General features: G+C 47.6%; 1 protein-coding gene across 1 annotated transcript in view; it reads left to right on the forward strand.

The window, feature by feature from the left end:
• The first annotated feature begins 236 nt into the window (after positions 1 to 236).
• LOC129387614 (uncharacterized) overlaps positions 237 to 20,799 on the forward strand; it is a 43,494-nt gene continuing 22,931 nt past the window's right edge. Inside the window, exon 1 of the mRNA XM_055076817.1 lies at positions 237 to 383. The gene's annotated coding sequence lies outside the window, so the exon portion shown is untranslated. The remainder of the gene's footprint in view (positions 384 to 20,799) is intronic.

Consider the following 20,799-nt stretch of genomic DNA (forward strand, 5'->3'; position numbering starts at 1 on the left):
GTTCTATCTCCAGTGGCTGCGGTGAAAAGCATCTTGTCTTTAGTCACTATACGGGGAGGCTGCGTGCTATTGTTCACCGTCGAATTCCTGCAGAATGCGGTACATATCTACCCCGTGTTCGAAAGACCACGTGATTCCTGCTCACCCAGCGGATGCCGCTACCTGCGAGACATGTACGCGGCGCGGAGTTCGTCTTTCTCGGCCTCTCACTTTTCACGCCGCCGCAGCACCTCTACTTTGCATTCCCGGCCACAAAGGCAAAGCTGTCGTTTCAGCTACAGCAGCCGTCACAGCAGGTTGCGCCAGAAGAACGTGAAGGGAGCTCTTAAGGATCTCTTTGGAATCCTGGCATTCTTTAGACTTTTACAATCAGCACTAAGTCCGTAAGTAAATTTTTCAAATATTTTTTTTATTTCTTGAAGTAGATCCTTTACCTTCATCTGAAAGGCCTTCTGTGAGCGGGTGGGTGGGTGGGGGGGGTGAAATGTGTGCGCTTCAATACATTCGGTGCAATCGCAGTTGGTTTATTGAAACCAACCTGGTGCATCAAGGTGGCCCTAAAGCAAATACGAGTAATATAGTGAAAGCACTACAACTTATTAGCGGCGTATGTACCTCTTGACAACAGTAACACACGTTGTGGAAAAAAAAAACAGATAGGATGAACATATATACAATTATCAAAGGGTAACGAAACATATAAAAGGCAGAAGTCAGAAAAAAAGAGAGAGAAAGAAAACAAGACAACAAGGAAAGGTTGGGGGCTAATTAGATATCCGCACGGTTGTGTGCCCTGCGTGGATCAAGCTAAGGATTAAAGGACAGAGGAATGATGCAGAACAAGAGATAGTTAAAGCTCATGAGATGGCACACACTAATCGAGTATTTTAATCCATTTGTGCACTTTGTGGGCGTATGCAGTGGCGTAGCAACAGGGGGGGCCGGGGGGCCGTGGGCCCCTGGTGCAAGGGTCCAGTGGGGGAGGGGGAGGGGTGTCATACGCCTGAAGACAACCCTCTTTCCGCCGGCTTGACTGGACGCAAATGGCAAAGAATGCTCCAGTATCCAGTAGCCCGAGCTCATGTACCCGATGCGTTGCGCCGCAGAATTGTCGGCTGCAGCTCTATCCAACACCCCACGAAACAATTGCACGAATGTTCGGGCTAAAAAATTTAATTCGCAAAATGGTCACTAAACTATTTGCCTTAGCGGAACGTTTCATGTGGGGTGCGCTCGTGCTGTGCGTTCATGCTGGGAGCAGGAGTCGCTAAACATACAGTGAGGCGTTGTAAGGCGTTGGGGCTCTTGGGTACCTCTTCCGTTCAGAACGCGAAGCGAAGACGAACAAAGACAGCAGCAAGAGGGCGTTCAACCAGCGCGCCCGGCGCTCGCGTTTACGGCGAAGCGTTCGTTGAGAGCGACGTTGCATAAGTGGGGCCGTCAAAAGTCGCGAATGGGATTCTCTGGATCGTCTTCAGACTCGGTTCGGCCGAAGGGTTTGGCGGCGTATGACTCGACAGGCTGTAGTCGCGGGCCCGCCGCGATGTCCGGCTCGCTTTTACTTCCCCTATCCCGCTCGCTCCGAGAAGCCGCTGCGAAACCTGCCGTTATGTTTCACACTTTCCTTCTTACCCTCGAAAGTTTCAGAAAACTGTTGTTGTGTGCCTTCATGTCACAAGTACAGTGTCTGTTTCAGCTGCACAGAATTTTATAAAAAGAAAGGTGAATTTTGTAAGGATATTTCCCGATCGAGATTCTATGAAGTTATGTCTTTTTGTGATTACTAGGAACTCGGTAGCGCGAAAAATATGGCAGATAAGTAATAACCATATCCTTAATAATTCCGTAATTAGTACTTATAGAGGAAGCACTTCAATTCGAGAATTGAGGAGTTAAAGTCATATTGTTAACACAACAAAAACTACTTAATCAAAACCGTTTTGGGTGCTACAACCTACAGTACTTTGGCACTGCGGGCGGCGCCCAGTATATGGCAGCAGCGAAAGAAATACGAAATAGTGGACCAGTGGCGTAAGTTGATCCCTCAACCCTCTCCATTGCGAGTGCAGACCAACAGGTTTCGCTGGCACGGGCTTCATCGCGGTCTTCTTTTTTTTTTTTTTTAGGGTGACGCCAAGAATCGACGCGAAGCGTTGCTCTAATCTGTTCCCAATCTTTTGGTGGTACCGCAGCTCGGATAATCACGTTTGTCCGTATAGCAGCAAATAAAACAAGGCTTTATTCATCAGAATGAAGAGAACTAGTAATTGTCATAGCATTGGCGCCCGCGCAGCAGGGAGGCAGTTGGCGTTTTCCGTTTTTCTAATATGGTGGGGAGATCAGCGTCACTGAGACACAATTTAATTTTCGTTTTCGTTCAGGGCTGCCCACAGTCAAAATACTGCGGGCCATAGTACCTTGTTAGATATGGAGCTGTTTCCTGCGCCTACTTCGAGTTCCCCCGGACCACATCGAATCGCAGCACATTCCAGAGGATCGCTCGAGCCAACAAGTTCACGTGCCAACAAGTTCGTACGCCGCCGGTAGCTATTCAATGCTTGAGTTTTCCAGAAAACGAAGGGATAGCCCGGCATTGTTGCAAGGAAAGTGGGTCCCGAAACAAGACGGCTGCGATGTACCGGGAAGGCCCAAGCGTCCCCCTTCTTCGCCTTTGAAGAAGGCATTTGCCACCACAGCGGGGCCGTACCACCGGGAGCAGGTGAGCCCTCGGACAATGGAGCCCAATCATCCCCCTTCTCCGCCTTTGAAGAGAGCATTGCACCACAGCAAGGCAAGACCGCGGGGAGCCGCCGGGTGTGACATCACCGCACGGGTGCCTACCATTGGCCGAAGGTGGCGTCATCTGAGCGGGCTCTCCCATTGGCCGAACATGACGCGACTTCCAGTGCTCGAAGGGTTTAAAAGAAGCATTCCAGAGGGACCAGAGCATTCCCTGATTCACCTCTCTCGAACTTCTTGCCGCGGGCCGCAGCGTCCGAGTTGCTGCCGGCCCGTAATGACTGTACGACTGTTACTTGACTCTCATCTCACTGTATATAATGTAAAATAAACCCTCCCAAGTTTGGTTTTTCATCCCGAAGTCCGTCCCGCAACCCCTACAACCTACGACGATTTTTGTGAAGTTGTTGTTAGGCAAGATATGAATGTCGGCCTTCAATTTTGCAAATGCAATGTTCCCGTTAAAATTGGTAATTAAAACTTTACAAAAATGTTTTTTTTTTTTTTTTCGTGTGACGTGAGCGGGTATTTGCCACGATGCCGCATTTGTATTGGTTGTCAAGCCTTACAGCCTGACAGAAGGTGTGCACATGCGCTTATCACAAGTTATCAGTGCAGCACCCTGTGTTATTTGGCACAGAAAAAACTGCGTGTATTGGCCTCGAGCTCCACCACTGTAAAGCTGGCGCCACCGTCGGCGTGACGTGCTATTAGGGATCACGTGGACATAGCGGCCGCGTGGGCTGCTTCGGGAACGCCGAAGCGAGCTGGAAACAAGAGTTTAAGTTCCCTCGTACGCTGCGGTCTTCATTTAGTGGCGAGATTTTCCCGCTTCGAGTGTCTCCTTTACAACGATTGAAAACATTACAATAGGTAGTGGCTGCCTTTGAAGGCGCGCAACATGGTAGGCTACTGCTCAGTGCCGCAGTGCCGGACGTACGCAACGGAGCCCGGTGTCATCCTTATTCATACGTAGCCGCAGGAAAAGAAGCTGCGTGAAGCTTGGCTCGCGAAACATTAAACCGGCAAACAGTCATCGGCTAATACTCGGGTATGCAGCAAGCGCAGACGCGAGGAAGATTTATGCCACGGCGCCGGGTCTGCGATGTTCGAAAAACGCGCCCTGAGACGCTCGCCCGAGTCCGCTGCCCGACTAATGTCATGACGGTTTGGTTTATGAACTTTTCGATGCTATAGATACTGGCAAGTTCACTGGAGTGGAAAGAGAGCGGTAAGAAGCACATTTAAAAAAATCATGGCATATGGTCATGTTTGTGTTATGAAATAATGCAATGGATTACAAAAAACGAAGCAGCGGGAAATCGCACACTGAGGACACCGATAAACATATAGTCCGACGCAACTCGAGAAACAATATTGAAACGTCCAAGAATTTAGAAAAAAAAAAAGATTCAATCGTCGCGATGGCACATCACAGTCGCCGTAGATATAGGCGTCGAAGTCTTTACAACGAAATTATTTTTGAACAGCTCTGATAGCGCACACGCAACAATGGTTGGTTGTATATTGTCAAATGCTCTTATTCTGCGGCCTAAAGCTCATGGCACGGTGCGAAAACGCGCACGCGGCGAAAGCGAAACAGGGCGCGGACAAGCATGCAGACGCGCTGTCGGTCGCTGCGAAGCTGTGCGATCGCTGCATTGAGGCTTCATTCTATTACGCTCCATTTAGTTATACCAACACTATAAGAACATATTTCACATAGTTTGCTCTCAGCGTTTGCCTACCTTTCACGCAAGAAGCCGGTTCGGGAGACTCCATTGCTGCAATTGCGCACAGTGGCGTTCACATTACGTATTCGGTCAAGAAATAGCGTCTGTAAACGATTCTGTGCTTTCAGTTTGCCCAATATTTTTATTTAGACAGTAAAAACCTTCTCTCGTTTCGAAAGTACTCACAGAAATGTCCGGGAGAGCTCCCGCGTGGTGTTTTCACTGAGCACTGACAGCAAAACCTATGAGGAGCGCGCCGCGTGATCCCTCAAACTACGCCAGCGAGGCGCTTCCGATAGATGGCGACTCCGTAACTCCTCGCCGCCAATACCTGCTGCATTCGCGTTCTCTGGGAAAGAAAGCGAAGGAGAAGGGGGCCCGGGGGACGTGCGAGGTATGCAAGGCGGCTGTACTGGTGCTGGGGCCTGGTACTGGGGGGGGGTGACAGAAGACCTATAGGCCCTGGGTGCCAGACAACTTAGCTACGCCACTGGGCGTATGAACTGAGTTTGACCTTAAATGAGGGCGTCACCTTCCGCTCGAGACAATACATTCGAAACACGACGCATTCGTAATTGTCCCAAGTCAGCGTTCAATAGTTCAACTCACGAAACTACTCTAATGCACTATTTTTCTCTCTTTTTTTCTATATTATTAATGATGGAAGTCCTCGTTTACCGCACCATCCTGTATGCATAATCTTCTATTGAAATTTGAGTCAAGAGGCGCGCAAGAATGTGCGGAGCATCGCTTTTTAGGTTAGCTTTAAAAATAAAACATTGGTACATCGCAATAGTGGCGCCATCTGTCAAGTAACCAAGAATCAAACACGTTGTTGAAGTGTCGCCCATGACACACGCTCTTACCACCACTCGGCGTCTTCACCACTCATGCCGTGGGGCATGCGCTCTAAAATCATACGGGTCGTTCATTACATTTGCTGCATTCTTTTACAGCGAAGCTTGGTATAGCTAGCCGATTTTACCGTCCGTCTGTTGCCTGTGCGCCGAAAACTCCTCCAGCGCAACGCCATGTGCATGCGCGAAAAAAAAGAGAGAGAGAGAGAGGCCCGCCATTAGTTGCGCCAGCAGTGACGTCGTTGCTCTCCGTCGCAGCCGAGCGCGCGCGTAGCAGTTTCTCTCCGGCTCCGAAATGGGTAGGCCACACGTCATACGTACTCCTGAGGAGCAAGCAGCCTTCGATCAGCAACGCCGCGAGCAGAACCGGGAACGAGCTTGCCTACACCGTGCCGATGCTGCCACCCGAGCACAAGAACATGTTCGTGCAGCCGAGCGCAAGCAACCATTGTGTACTGAGGATCCAGCAGCCTACCAAGCCACCGTTTAATGAACCGTCGGGTTTGACGAGTGATAAGCACCGGGGCCGCACGTTTCAGCTTCGCTGGTTGACCATCTGTACGGAGTGCTTGAGCGGTGATTTTTTATTGCTGCTTAAATAAATGTTTCACTGTTTGAGCGGCAACCGCTTACGCTTGTCTTCCTACATCTCCCCACGTTTTATATCACCCGAGCGCCTCTTCCTAACATTGTGCAACACCTATGATGAAGAATACTCAAATACCCCTGATGGAAAGTTCCTGGAGCCAAGTGTTCTGAGTAGTCTCTTTAAAAAATCAACTAATAAATTTTTTACGCCAACGGATCTCAATAAAATTTCTGCTGCGTGTTCTCTTTGGCGCTCCGATCATCTGTGTCAAACTGCATGACTCAAGGTTATTTAATTTAGCTGAAAATTTATTTTAAGAATTGTCCTACATGCGCCAGACTCGCGCCCGCAAATGTACGATTATCTTTTTTTTTTCTTTTTTACTGTCCGATCTGTGCTTGCTGACGTCAGCGCCTAGTTCGCGAGCAGACGGCGGTGACTGAGTAGCATGTGCCTGCCAAATAGTGCCGGTGGGTGCACCTCCGTCCTGTGCGATGAAACGATAAACCACGACATAAAACCTCTATATGTAGTATCCGGTGATAGTCATCTAGAGCACGCAGAGCTCTTTATATGATAGCACGTGACATTGAACAGCTTCTTTGACTTTCTTATTTTTTTTATATTTGGGCTTGGTGGACGCTTTCGGGCTCGCAAAACCAAACTACGGTTAGCACTTCAGGAGTTTTTTTTCGAAATGAGCCAAATCCACAAACCGAAACTGGGTCAGATAAAACGGTAATGACAAGAAAAACTAGGCAACTTTCTCATAGAAAAACCGTTGCAACGAAATGGGTCAAATAACGCCAGGCGAACGTGTTCCCAGATCGTATTTCGTATCGAAATTGAGCCAGATCCAGGTGTTGCACGGATCAAAATGAGCCAAATCCATTTGCCCAATAGGAGAGCGCTTTTGGCATGACGTCATTTAGCCATCGCTGCCTCCTTGTCAGTTCCCGCCAAGGAGTTGGTTCCCGCCTGACAGCTCAGAGTGTTTCGTTCGTGTTTTCGCGAGTTCTTCGCTTTTCTGATATCGTTGTTCATGGATTCGGATGGCAATGAAGAGATCGGCGAAAGATCTATCCCTAGACGTCGACGGCGAAGTGAAAAAAAGCCGCATCACCACCGTAAAAGCAAGAATGCGCCGTTGCCAAAATGTAAACACGCGAAAAAGACTCTCAGGTGTGCGCTTGTGACAGAAGCATCCACTAAACGTTTCAAGGAGAAGTTTTACGAACTGTGTAGCGTGGAACAAAAGGCGTTCGTTTTGATGTACTGCACGCCAACAGCCGTAAAACGTAGGAGAGGAAAAGAAGCGGAACCTCGTCGCAGCCTTGCTGTTGTTTACAAGGTACGGATAGAAAATGGCCAAGAGATTCGTGTTTGTCGCGATATGTTTTGCGCAGTGCTTGATATTAGTCACAGCACAGTTACTCGCTATATAAAGCACAAGCATGAAAAAGGTGAAGTGAAAGCCGACAGTCGTGGAGGTGACCAGAAGATCAAGCGCTACGGTCGAAAGCGATCAGCTGTTGTGGGTTTCATTAAGCGACTTCGGGCAAGAGAGTCGCACTACAACCGGAAGAAGACAAAAAAGTTATACCTTCCAAGTGAGCTGAAGAGCATTCGAAACCTGTGGCAGATTTATAACCAACAAGCACCCGAAGATGTGAGGGTGAAGTATGGCTTCTTTCACCACATTTTTCGAGCGACGTTCAATCTTTCGTTCAGAACACCGAGGACAGACGTTTGCTCTGTGTGCCTGAAAAATGCGTATGAGATGAAAACTTGTGGAGATGTTTCACAGAAGCAGCGTGTCATAACAGAGCAACGTGTACACAAGTTGAAGTATAAGGCTTTTTATTCCCTGCTGCGTGAGAAGAGGGAAGACTTGAAAACATTCTCATTTGATTGCCAACAAAATCAAGTGCTCCCCAAAGTTCCGGACCAGGAAGCCTACTACAGCCGTCAGCTCTATCAGTACCACCTCTGCGTGGTGGAAAACCAGGCAGATGGATCAATGCCCAAAGAGGCCATCCATTCCTACACATGGAGCGAAGATGAAAGCTCCAAAGGAAGCAACCAAGTAGCCAGTGCGGTACATAATACACTTCGAAGCGCTAACTTCGAAGGAATTAGAGAGGTGCGGTTAGTAGCCGATGGCTGTGCTGGACAAAACAAGAACAGTACTGTGCTTTGCATGCTTCTTTGGTGGCTCCAGAATGAGGCTCCAGCAGGTGTCTCAGTAGTTTCCCTTGTGTTTCCTGTCACTGGACACAGTTTTTTACCCCCAGACAGGGTATTTGGCAGAATTGAAAAAGATGTTAGACGACACGAAGAAATCCTGAATCCACAAAGCTACCAAAGGATTTTTTCAAATCACGGCACTGTGTTAGAGCTTGGAAAACATTGGCATGCGTACGACTGGAAGGCCTACTGCACGGCGGTGATGAAGTCGACATCCAGCTTGCCGTTCAAGATAACCGAAACGAAGGTCTTCTACATTCAAAGAAATGCAGCTGGTAGGAGTCCTCAAATTAGAGCAGAGCCTCACTATAAAGTTTCTGTGTCAAATTTCGTGTCAGTGCTAAAAAGGGGAAGGTCCCTTGCACAAGCACCCATAAGATGTGCACTGTACGCACACCACGTCAACGAAATGAAAGTCAGAGATGTGACCAGCCTTCTTGTGAAGCATTTCGGAAATTCCTGGCAAGACAATGAAGAGCTTGCGTACTTCGTTAGTGTCTTCAGGCGCGCCCAAGGAAATGATCCTGCGGAAGAATTAGAAGAGAGCTGCTTATGCTGCCAAGAAGACGCACCTGCTCTTCAAGTATAGTTCTATTGTTCTTGAAGCACAGCAAAGCCCTGCTGCCAATGTTATTATAGCTTTTCTGTCATTATTACATGATGCCATTCTGGAAAGCCAATTTTAATAAAGTTTTCATAACAATACCGCCTAAAATCCAGTGTTTCAATTCAATACGAGCCAAATCCAGAGTTCTCACCCTAATATTGGGCATATCTGCCGCATAATTTTTCTTTACTTGTGGTCGTAAACTTGCCCTAGCCGACATGTAAAGCATATCATATAATAGCTTTGCTAGCGTTGCATTTAGGTCCGGTAACAAATTTTTGCTTTTTTCTCAACTTTTGTTTACGTGGATTTGACCCATTTCGAAAAAAAACTCCTCACTTGGAAGAGGTCACCGTGCCGATGCTATAGGTGTCCAGAAAGAGTGCTCTCCGCCGTCATTAAAGACGCCACCCGATGTGGCTCTCCAAGCTACCCATTTCAGTTTCGGCTTCAATGCTTCGGTGTTGGATTGTTTTTTGTTGCTGTTGTTGCTGTTGTTCTTGTTTTCAAAGTTAATTTCGAGCTTTCAAGACAATCGACCAGCCCTAAGTGTTTTATGAGGATCTATGCAATTCGAAACACCAATTATTAAAATGTGGTAAAAAATTCCGGAAGAATTCATATCAGGATTACGGTTGACATTAGTGTGATTAGAATTGAAGCAATGTAGCGACACACCATATTTCTACCACCAAAACGCGTCATGTATGAGGCGTGTACTGCAGCCAGGTTCCTCTCTTGCGTTTCCCTTTGAAACGCTGCATCATCCGTCAACGAACTTCAAGCGTGCCGTGTTTCTGAATATAGTGGGTGTTTACACGAAGACTTTAAATAATCTTTGAAAATAGCCATTTTGAAATAAAAGAACGGTTCCTTCGGAAACATGTCGTCAGTGCTGGCGACCATGAGGTGACGGGTAGTACGTGGTAATCAGTCGCTAATTAAGATAAATCGGTAGGTAACTTTTACACTTTCAGTTTCATGGTGTTCATCGTGTGATGGAAATTGAACCGAGCTCTCCGCACAAGCCGTGTCAACATTTAATATGGAAAAATTCGATTACCCACGGTCCTTTGGCACGACGAAATTCAGCTATCAGAGCGCGCGAAACCGAAAGTGGGGGGCTGCAGCGAGCGCAAAGCCGCGCCTCTCGAGGCGACCTTCTGCTTAAGTCACCCAGCAACGGCAGCCAGCGCGTTGAGCGTCTCCATGCTCCTCTCCGTTGCAATACGTGACGTAAAGTAATTATTTGAAAAGTTAATAGGTAAATTTAGTTAATTAGTCGATTATGCATTTCGCTTTCTCGTGCTACTAATGTCCGCCTGTACGAATGGTATAGTATAAGCGTATAGCATAAGCGAAGTATAAGCGTGGCTAAGCACCTAGTGTGCTACGCTTCTTTTCGGCGCGTGGATATGACCTGGCGAGTAAAGCGCTCGCCACGAGATTGCAGGCCTGTGCTCTCTGCTTTATGACGTCATGCCACTTGGACTGAAATTTGCCCGGCCTGACGAAAGCGATGGCTTCTAAATCGCCGCGGCTTACCAACACTACCTTGATAGCACAAGACCTGTTCACTCTGATCCCATGACGTCATGCTACCTGGCCTGACTGCTTTAGAATCTAATGAGCATGCTCCAGAGTAAGCAGTGGCGATTTTGACGTCACCGTTTTCGTCAAGCCAGTCTCGGCAAAGGAAATCTCGAGCCAGATAACATGACTTCATGACTCGGAGTGGAAAGGCCTTGTGCTCTCTATGTGGTGTTGGGTTTACTCTGGAGCATCCCCATTAAATTCTACGGCAGTCGGGCAAGGTAGCATGACGTCATGGACCGAAGTACACCGGCCTTCTGTTATCTAGGAGGTGTTGCACGCGCCGTAATCACCACGTCGAAAAGAGGAAGCTGGCTCGGTTTGCGTGACGCAGACCGGGAGACATTAACAGCTGACATTTCTTGTACACGTGGTTTCCCGCACTCCTCAAGCGCTCAGTTTGCTTTCCAGCGTAAAAGGGAGAAACTGTCTCGTGCTGCAGAGACTAGTAGAAGAAACTTTTGTTAGATTTGAATATTGGCCTGAGATCAGCTCGTCAGTAGCTACAAACTTTTGTCAATAGTCATGTAATTACGCTAATTAAGTAGATAAGTGAGTGCATTTGACTAATTCGCGAAAAAATTAGGACCCGTCATCTATTTCCTGACATCCGACGCTCCTGGTTATGCGGTTTCTAAGAAATCACAATATAATATTGAATGCTCTATTGGTAATTTCTTTTGGCATTTTGCACAAAAAATGACTGCTAGTTCACGAGCTGAACGGAATGTTAGCCACCCGCCGTGGTTGCTCAGTGGCTATGGTGTTGGGCTGCTGAGCACGAGGTCGCGGGATCGAAGCCTGGCCACGGCGGCCGCATTTCGATGGGGGCGAAATGCGAAAACACCCGTGTACTTAGATTTAGGTGCACGTTAAAGAACCCCAGGTGGTCTAAATTTCCGGAGCCCTCCACTACGGCGTGCCTCATAATCAGAAAGTGGTTTTGGCGCGTAAAACCCCATAAAAAAATGTTAGCCCTTTCTTTCATTCACGAGCCGTAATTCATCACCTTCCGGAGCGTCCTGCAAAAAAGTATACGTGGCTGGCTGGCTGGTTGTGCTGGCTTGGGTAATTGATTGATCAAATTGTTATCATCGCAAATTTCCTTCAGACATGCCGTAATATAGGGCTTTGTGTTAATATTGAGTATCTGGCTCAAAAATATCAGGACACGGACGTTTTTAATTCTCTTAATTAAAATTTGGACCACTAATATCCGAAAATGAACCAATGACTTCGGCAGTGCAGACATCAGAGATGACAAGTGAGCAGCTTTCTTGCACAGAACCTGTAACAGAGACAAAAAAAAATAATTATAATGAGGTTCTTCTTTTCTTACTTTTTTTTAAACAGGGAAGGACAATGGCCTGCGTTGAGGTTAGGATGGATTGGACATGAATAACGAAGAAGGTTGACACGGACGACAACGTTTCAGCTGAATGCAGTCAGGCTTTAAGAATCTTTAAATCACTAAAAGGCCGGAGGAGAGATTGTTGGGGGAGGCGGGGGGGGGGGGGGGGGGGGAAGGAGGGCCTAAACAGCGGGTGTAGGCGGTTCACTTGAATCCCTTGACGCTCTCCTAAAGCGGGAGTGTATGCAATAATTGAAGCCATTCAGCTATATATATATATATATATATATATATATATATATATATATATATATATATATATATATATATATATATATATATATATATATATATATAATTAATTAATACAACGATAAATTAAGGGAAATTAAAGTGGATGAAAAAAACAACTTGCCACAGGTGGGAGCCGTGTCAGTGTTTGTTGGCTTCTTATGATATGACTTATAAAAATCGGGCCCCTCGGTTAACCCCCTTTCTTCTCGTTTATTACATAACGAGGGTCTCCAATCCGGCAACATTGATGCCTTCAGGTAGCATATGTGGGTTTATTGACCAGTTGCCTTCACCCAAAAAGATCACGTTCTCGTGACGCCTGCGGCAAAAAGGACGTTCCACGTCCGCCGCCAAGGTCTGTGAGTGGTGGCGCTGGCTAACACTCCCAAGGTTCTATGAGGACACATAAATACCCAAGAAAGTGGATGGGAAAACGGCGCCGCGGTAGCTCAATTGGTAGAGCATCGCACACGAAATGCGAAGGTTGTGGGTTCGGTTCCCACCTGCGGCAAGTTGTCTTTTTCATCCACTTTAATTTCCATTAATTTATCGTTTCTTTATTTCATTTATTAAGCACAAGCAATTTCCCCTATGTTGTCCTTGGTGTCAGTGTTTGTTGGCTTCTTATGATATGACTAATAAAAATCAGGCCCCTCGGTTATCCTTTCTTCTCGTTTATATATATATATATACCGGGTGTCCCAGCTAACTTGAACCAAGGGTTTAAAAATGAAATATTGGAGTCAGGAGAGTGAAGCTAACTGCATATTGGTGATAGGCATTTGGCGCACCACGGGAAATTTTTTGTATCGCAATTACTTAACTAGTAATTAAGATAATTTTTTTAAATTTTTTAATATTGACTTTAGACACTAAATGTGATTCGCAAAGTTGGAGAGCACTTTCAGAAACCCGCATTCCATTATTCGCCATAAAGAAAACCTTACGTGTACCTCTTTTTCCGAGCTCGAAAGAAAGCCCGCGAAATACAAAAAAAATCACGTGACGAGCACATTTGCGCGTCGCGATCGTGCTGCTCTCAACCGTGCTTTCAGTGAACGAAATCAGCTCCGGCCTTTATTCGACGGCCCCGTTGCAGCGGCAGGCCGATATCTTGGCGGGGGTTTTTCGTCCGCGTCAGCTAGTTGGCACCCGGCGACGACGACTTAGTCCCAATCTGATAAGATACTGAGATGGCGAGTCTGCTTTGTCACTCAGAAGCAAAAGAGAAATACAGGGAATAATGTTTCGCCGCGAGGTGTTGGCGGCTGTGTGTTGCAGTTTCCTAATGAGGATTTTGAAAGCTGGAAGCAGCGGTGAAGCACAGTTTGTCGTGTGCTCTTCTTATGCCACTCTCATGCGAGACTGAATCTTTGGTGTAGTGATTACTAGCACTGCAGACATGCCGTTTACAAATGAAGAGAAAGCAGACGTGGTTCTGGCTCTAGGTGCATGTCATGGGAACAGAAGGCGCGCTGCAGACCTTATGCAACAATGGCACCCAGGCAGGCGGCCAAGTTCAGTAACGATCCTGCGTGCCTTCGAGACGCTGCGACGGATGGGCAGTTTTACGTCCACACGACACAGAGCACCTGTTTTTGACGAGGACTTCGAGACGCATATTTTATCGCTGTTCGCTCTGGAACCCCAAGCAAGCGTGCGCAGCGTGAGCGAGGATACCGGAGTCTCCAGGTCATCAGTTTGGCGAATACTGCGCAAACACCGCCTGCATCCGTACCACGTACAGCTTCATCAAAATCTGTTGCCACGGGACTTCCAAAACAGGACCGATTTTGCTAATTGGATTCTGATAAAGATGCAGGACGACCCGGATTTTTTGAACAAAGTGATATGGAGTGACGAAGCTAGTTTTTCGCGCAATTCACAGGTGAACCTGCACAATGCTCATTACTGGAGCGATTCAAATCCCTACTGGGTTTTACAGACGCAGCACCAGTACCAGTGGTCATTTAGTGTTTGGTGTGGACTTTTCGACGGTAGTTTGATCGGGCCTGTGTTTTTCGACCAGACGCTGACAGCAGATCGCTACACCAATGATATCCTCAGAGGACCCGTTGACGACTTCCTTTCGGATCTACCGCTCGCCAGGGCCACAAATGTGTGGTTTCAACACGATGGCGCCCCCGCGCACAGCAGCGCCAAGGCTCGGACCTGGCTCGACGCAGCGTTCCCGCAGAAATGGATAGGACGACTAGGTCCCGTGAACTGGCCAGCCAGGTCTCCTGATATGACACCTCTGGACTACTTTTTGTGGGGTCATATCAAGGACAAGGTGTACAGCACACCAACTTCCACACCGCAAGACCTTAAAGACAAAATAACGGAAGTCTGTTTAAACATGCCTGAGGCTGTCATACGAAATGCAACGGCTGATTTGGTTACAAGATGCCATAGCTGTATCGTCGCACAAGGTGACCTATTCGAGCACTTTTTATAATTGGTAAGAAACCGAAATGAAATGGAGTCAGGACAACCGCATGCCACGGCTGTCATCGCCGCACAGCCAAGCCATAAACCGCCACTTTTATTTTCTTTGCCAATGGCAAATAAAACTCCTCTCATTTGAAAACTTCGAGCTTGGCAGTCTTTATCGCGACTGCAAAGCGCAGCGCACTCGCTGCAATTTACACCGTCACGCGCGAACTGGCTGACACGGCCGAAGAAACCACCACCAAGATATCGGCCTGCCTCTGAAACGGGGCCGCCGAATGAATACCGGAGCTGATTTCGTTCACTGAAAGCACGGTTGAGAGCAGCACGATCGCGGAGCGCGAATGCGCTCGTCACGTGGTTTTTTTTGTATTTCGCGGGCTTTCTTTCGAGCTCGAAAAAAGAGGTACACGTAAGGTTTTCTTTATGGCGAATAATGGAATGGGGGTTTCTGAAAGTGCTCTCCAACTTTGCGAATCACACTTAGTGTCTAAAGTCAATATTAAAAATTTTAAAAAAATTATTTTAATTACTAGTTAAGTAATTGCAATACAAAAAATTTCCTGTGGTGCGCCAAATGCCTGTCACCAATATGCAGGTAGTTTCACTCTCCTGACCCCAATATTTCATTTTTAAACCCTTGGTTCAAGTTAGCTGGGACACCCGGTATATATATATATATATATATATATATATATATATATATGTATATATATATCCAAAGCATATTTTGAAATCAATGTGAAGCGAAGCTTTCAATCGTGAAGCGGTTAATTAAATGTTACAAAAGTGCTCGTCTTCTGCAGTGCGTTTTTCTGCACAGCGATTACGTACGTGCCTGTCCGGAAAAACCATCGAGAAGCAGAAAACACCACCACGTGATTCACGCGACCTTATGTAACACTGTCTTGACGATGGGCCCACTTTTCATGACCGGGTCATCTCCGGGATCAGCTCGACTTACTATTGCACACAATATTTGCGCCAAACCCCGGGAATAAACGCGTAAAGATGTTCGCTTTAGTAAAGGAATTATGCGTTTGAAGGTGCGTGTGTGTCGCAGTGCTGATGTTTATGTACTGTTCATCGTTTCACTGCGTATTTCCGCTGAGAACAGTGCCCGCCACAGGCAGATGTAGAATATAGTACAAATTTGATTGCATACAAGTTGATTTATTATATGAGTGCTGTCCCGGTGCTTGAGCTATTCGGCCAGACAGCAACAAACAACAGCAGCGTGAGCCATGGTCAGCAAAGTCCCAAAGGGCCCGCCTTGAAAGCTCGGATTTAATACGCCTATAGTTTGGACGCTTGTCGAAATAAACAGCAGAACAGCCCATCTGCTGTAACAGCAATGGTATGTTATGCTTCTTGAATAATTCATAACTGCTAGGTCACCGCCTATGTATGACACAGCATACAAGGCGTATGTTGCAACGAGAACACATTCGAGGAATGTGTTCTCACCCCTAGCCGCGCTGCTGTTCTCCCTGTACAATATAGTTCACTTTTAGATGAAATATTCATGTGGTATTGTGGCACTTATTAACGTTGAAATGTGGCACGAAGGCCCAGGGACTATTTTCTGCACGTGTACGTCTGCCTCGAGCCCTATATAAGGCACTTTGTTTCCTTTAAATTTAAAAGAAATGTTCCAGTTATTTTTGCTACAATAGAACTTCGATGTTTCCTTTAGATGAGAATCTTTCATTTGCAGTTTGCAGGCAAATATATGCACCATGATATATGCCCCTGGCTTCATAACTTTCATATTTATGAGCGACCGCGCTTTATTAATAAGCTACGCATAAACGCTTGTGAAATGTCGAACACAGCTGGGTAGCTCGAGGCAAATTCGAGAGCGTTGATATTCCACACCTGGAGGAGGAGGACTTAAATTTGGTTAAACATTAAACATATACGTGCGTTACTTTCACTAAATTAGCGATGTCAACGAAAAAAAGAAAGAGATATAACATGACTAGATACGCTAATACTTAAAGTTCAACCTTTATATGAGACACTTGCCTTTGTTATAACAATGACGAAGTGGCAATTTTAGCCAATAATGCACGTGCAGAACCTCAAGGAGGGAACTCCAAAAGGAGTAAATGGGAGGAACGTAGCAGGAAGTTCGCACGAAGAGCGATAAAATGTAGTACTTACGTATACTTGAATGCGCATACAAGAGGTAGCAAAGCGCAATTGGACACTTTCTAAAAATTGCCAGCCTTGGTGATTATTTCTCCACTCGGAGCGCCTTAAATTGACAGGCTAACGAGACAGGCAACTGAAGTGAACTCGTTTTAGTGAGCGCGAAAGAAGTGAAAAAAAGAACTGAAGAAGGAGAAGAGATGAGAAATCTTACGCAGGCGATCAGCCGAGCGCAAGTCTCCACCTGCGCTCAGCGCTTTGTCACGATTCACAGAAAGGAAGTAAGAGAACGCGAGTGAAGAAACCAGAAGGAAGGTGCGTCGAATGAGGAAGGAACGCGCGCAGTCATTTACAGCAGAACGGACGTGATCCCAATCCTCCCAGAGGACTCCAGTAAAACCGTGTCTCACCGCACACGCGAAAGGCGCACTTCCGGGGCAAAAAAAAAAAAAAAAATGTAATGTAACCGCGAGAATGAGACAACCGCGGGAGTGTGTAATACGTATTATCTTCCGCAAGGTGGCAAATGGCAAATATTTGAGCGGCGGCAGCGGCGGCAGCGGCGGAGGCCTAGCCCCTCGCGTGGAGGCGTGTAGAAGGAAAGCGGTGACGGAGGGGGCACGCAGGATGAGCAACAACGGGATGCTAAGAGCGAAGGACGTAGCCGGAGGGGGTTCAGCGTAATGCCGCAAATACGGTGCTGTCGGCGGCGAGGAGAAGGGCGCAGGCGGCACTGTGAAGTGTCGAAGCCGCGGCTGGAAAAGCGCAGCGTTCTCTCTCTCGCTCGCTCGCCAGTGCGCGACAAGGCGCGGGTGGGCGGACCGCGCGCGCGCTAGCACCGTGTGTCTGGGAGCCCGTCAAATCAGTGCCGCTAACAAGGACACATCGCCGCCGCGAGCCCTCGCCCCGCGAGACCTGCGCATGCCTGCGCCGCGGCGGACACAAAAGGCAAACGACAGACAGCGCCGCCGCATCAATATCAATGGGGCAGCACCACGACCCGGCGATGCATGCGCATTGCCCTGGGCTCGCACCCCGACGCTCGGCGTGGAAGCTGTGCCACGTGCGTGCATAGCCGTGGATATAGGGTCAAAGAAAGGAGATCGCCAGCTTTTATCTGGTGCCCGCTGATCCTCCTTCCACGCCCCCTCCCCCATCTCCCTGTGTTCTTTTTTTCTCCGTCTCCGATAAGTCAGGTACTTTACTAGGTGATGCAGTCGCCTGCACACACTGAGATGCGACATTCGCTCTTTTGAAACGGGAATGGGAGAAACAAGTTACGACATCAGGCTGTCTCTAGTGTGTCTGGTGGTTTGGGACCCGTAGGAGGACATTCTGCGACCGGAACGTAGAAACAGTTGCCCGCTGTGTATAGGAGGGAAATCATTGCAAAACGAAATGGGTGGTGAAGAGAGAAAGAAGAAAACAATGACGGTTCGTGATACACGCTCGTGAATTGACAAATATAAGCTCATCATCGATTCCGTTTGATTTTATGCATTGTCCGTCCCACGCATTTGACTCTACCACTGACATCTGCAGCGAGACGGGGTCATTTTCCCGTGGCCAAACTACCACGGCCGCTGAAGTGGCGTGGCGCGATGGCGGCCCACACCACTTCTGAAATCTGAAGTGAATCTGGAGGAAGCATTACTGGACTCCAACACTCGTCAAGAGAACCGCGTGAAAGAAACGAAAACACTGCACCAGTTGAGTCTTAAAACGTAAAGCGTCAGCCTTGCGTTGAGAAGTGCCAAGTTACTTCAGTGGTGTCTTATACTATGGGTAGTTCAGTCACTCGCTATACGAACTTGCTTTCTAACACGAACGAGTTGCGAGGAAACGAAAACCTTAAACTTGTATTTCGAAGGGAAAGAGCTCCGCCGACAATGCGATCGACCCGTACAATGGAAGCTCAGAATAAACACAACAAATCACTCGAGAAAGCTTTCGCCGACGACAAGGGTAGCCAGGTCAATCCGCACGCGTTGCCATACCCAGAGTGATTCGGATTTCCGCGCCGCACACTCGGCATGCAAATCGACGGGCAGTCGCTCCTGTTTACGAGAGAGGTCGGTCCTTTGAAAAGCGTCTTTCGGCATATCTTGCACCGAAAGAACTCTTCAACGAAGATGCAAAGCGAGAGAGAAAGGGAGGGCGCCGAGACTGAAGTTCACGGGGAGCCTCTTAGCGCGTGCCTCGCTTCTCAGACGGGACGCCCGCACTCCGGCTGCGGCCGGAAGAAGGAGCACGCGTTGTCTGTTTGGAGACCGCTGCCCGGGCGTCTCTGCGGGCCCGCGAGGCAAAGCCGTATTTATGAATCGCCGAATCAGCGCTGATCAAACCAAACGGCCCCCGCGAGACGGCGTTCACACACCGGCGTGGCCTGCCGTCCCGTCCCTTAACCAAGAGAAGCGCCGATTTTAAAGAGAGAAGGACGGCCAGCGAGGAGACGGGCGGAGAAGCGCACGAGCCGAGCGAGCCACAAAGAAGCCAGCCAGCGAGCGCCGAGTGAATCATGGTTCTCGAGCTCGCACCACCGGGCGGCCGCTGGCGGTGGTAAATAAAGAAGAAAAAAAAATGCCGGCCGAGATAGAAACAGCGATAACGCGTGTCAGGCGACGCGCTGCTGGCATGTTCCTGTCGACACGGCTCCCTTTCCCACACCATGTCATTATTCCTTTTGCTCTCTAGAACCTCACTCTTGATTCAAGTTTAGCCTTTCCTTTCTTCTAGCTTTCAAGTTTTGCCTCGCTGTCCCTTCACTTTCGGCCTGTATCGTTTACCGCAGTGCTAATGCTGCGATATGTTTTGCGTCTTCCCTAGTTTTTCCTTCTTTTTCTGCACTGTGCAGCAACTGCTCCGCAAGACGCCGTATTGGAAGGCTGGCGATTTGTTTTGACCGCCTTCAGTTCTTAAACATACATCTACATCGAAGTGCATGGACGTTTGCCATTCCATCACAACGAGGCAATAATTGCCGAGTGTGGCACTGGCAACCTTGTTCCCTGTAGCAAAACACCGTAGAATTAACGTACTGTCTCAGCGCTGTCCGGCATTCTCAACAACTTTTTTTTTATATATGCGTATGTGCTTTTAGTTTCCCATACATTACACATACAAGTACATTGTCTCTGGTGGAAGAGGCGCAAGCTTTTGCTTTTAAGAAGCTGTACTAAAGCAATCGTTTACGTCTGCCTGATTTTGTCGCATTGAATTCATGAAACAGCACTTTCTTAAATTAGCTACCACGTTTCAACTTTACTTTTCGACTGTTATAAGATAAAAAGAATATTAACTACAAATAATATTATGAGAAAACACAAGGGGACTAGCAAGTGTCACTGTTGATTGTGTGGCGCCGAAAGCTAAAATGATGAAAGTTTGTTGTAAAATCCTTTAGGGGTAGAAAGTGTGGATCTAGGAGTTTTCTAGACTAACTGCTTATTTCTGCCAGTAAGCAAGATAAAAAAACTGTTATGTTCAAAACATCATATTCTTTCCGGATGCAAGAATAACGAAGACTTTCTGTCAGCCCCGGGTATCAGTGATGAAAAACGCGAAAATGATCCGCTGACCCACAGGTCCTGTCTCATAAACAAAAGCAAGTGATTCTTAATTTCGCGTTTGCCAATTTTAACAATGCTGTGGCTACTGAGCGGTGTATGTACAATAGACACCGTGCATTTCGCTCTTTCTCTCGCTAAATCGCATTCCCACGCCAGCCCTGAGAAGTCGCTTCGTAATCTGTATCCCACGTCTACTTTTCCTACAGCCACAAACGAGCCACGATAAACAAGCGGCTGCTCTTCAAGTGTCTTTTTTTTTTTCCTCTGCGTTCGGCATTCGTCGAGGGCCATAAAAGTACCGCCTTTCCAAGTTTTCGCAGACCAGCCACCAGCGCACCACCAAAGCGCACTTCTCATCAGAGTCCCCCTTTTTTTTTTTTTCTAACCTTCGACCCCCCCCCCCCCCTTCCACCGCCTACATGAACAGAGCGGTACGACGCATATATACACGACAGAGTACGCGCGGTGCGCGTACGTTTATACCCGGTATATATTTGAGCTCTCCAGCCCGGTCCGGAGAACGCCTATAGATTGAAACCGTACACGAACGACACGCCAAGTGGCGACCGTGGCTTCTGGACGCCCATGCCATGTGCCATGCAAACCCTTTTCGCG

This window comes from Dermacentor andersoni, chromosome 2 (genome assembly GCF_023375885.2).
Source record: "Dermacentor andersoni chromosome 2, qqDerAnde1_hic_scaffold, whole genome shotgun sequence".
Taxonomy (NCBI): Eukaryota; Metazoa; Arthropoda; class Arachnida; order Ixodida; family Ixodidae; genus Dermacentor; species Dermacentor andersoni.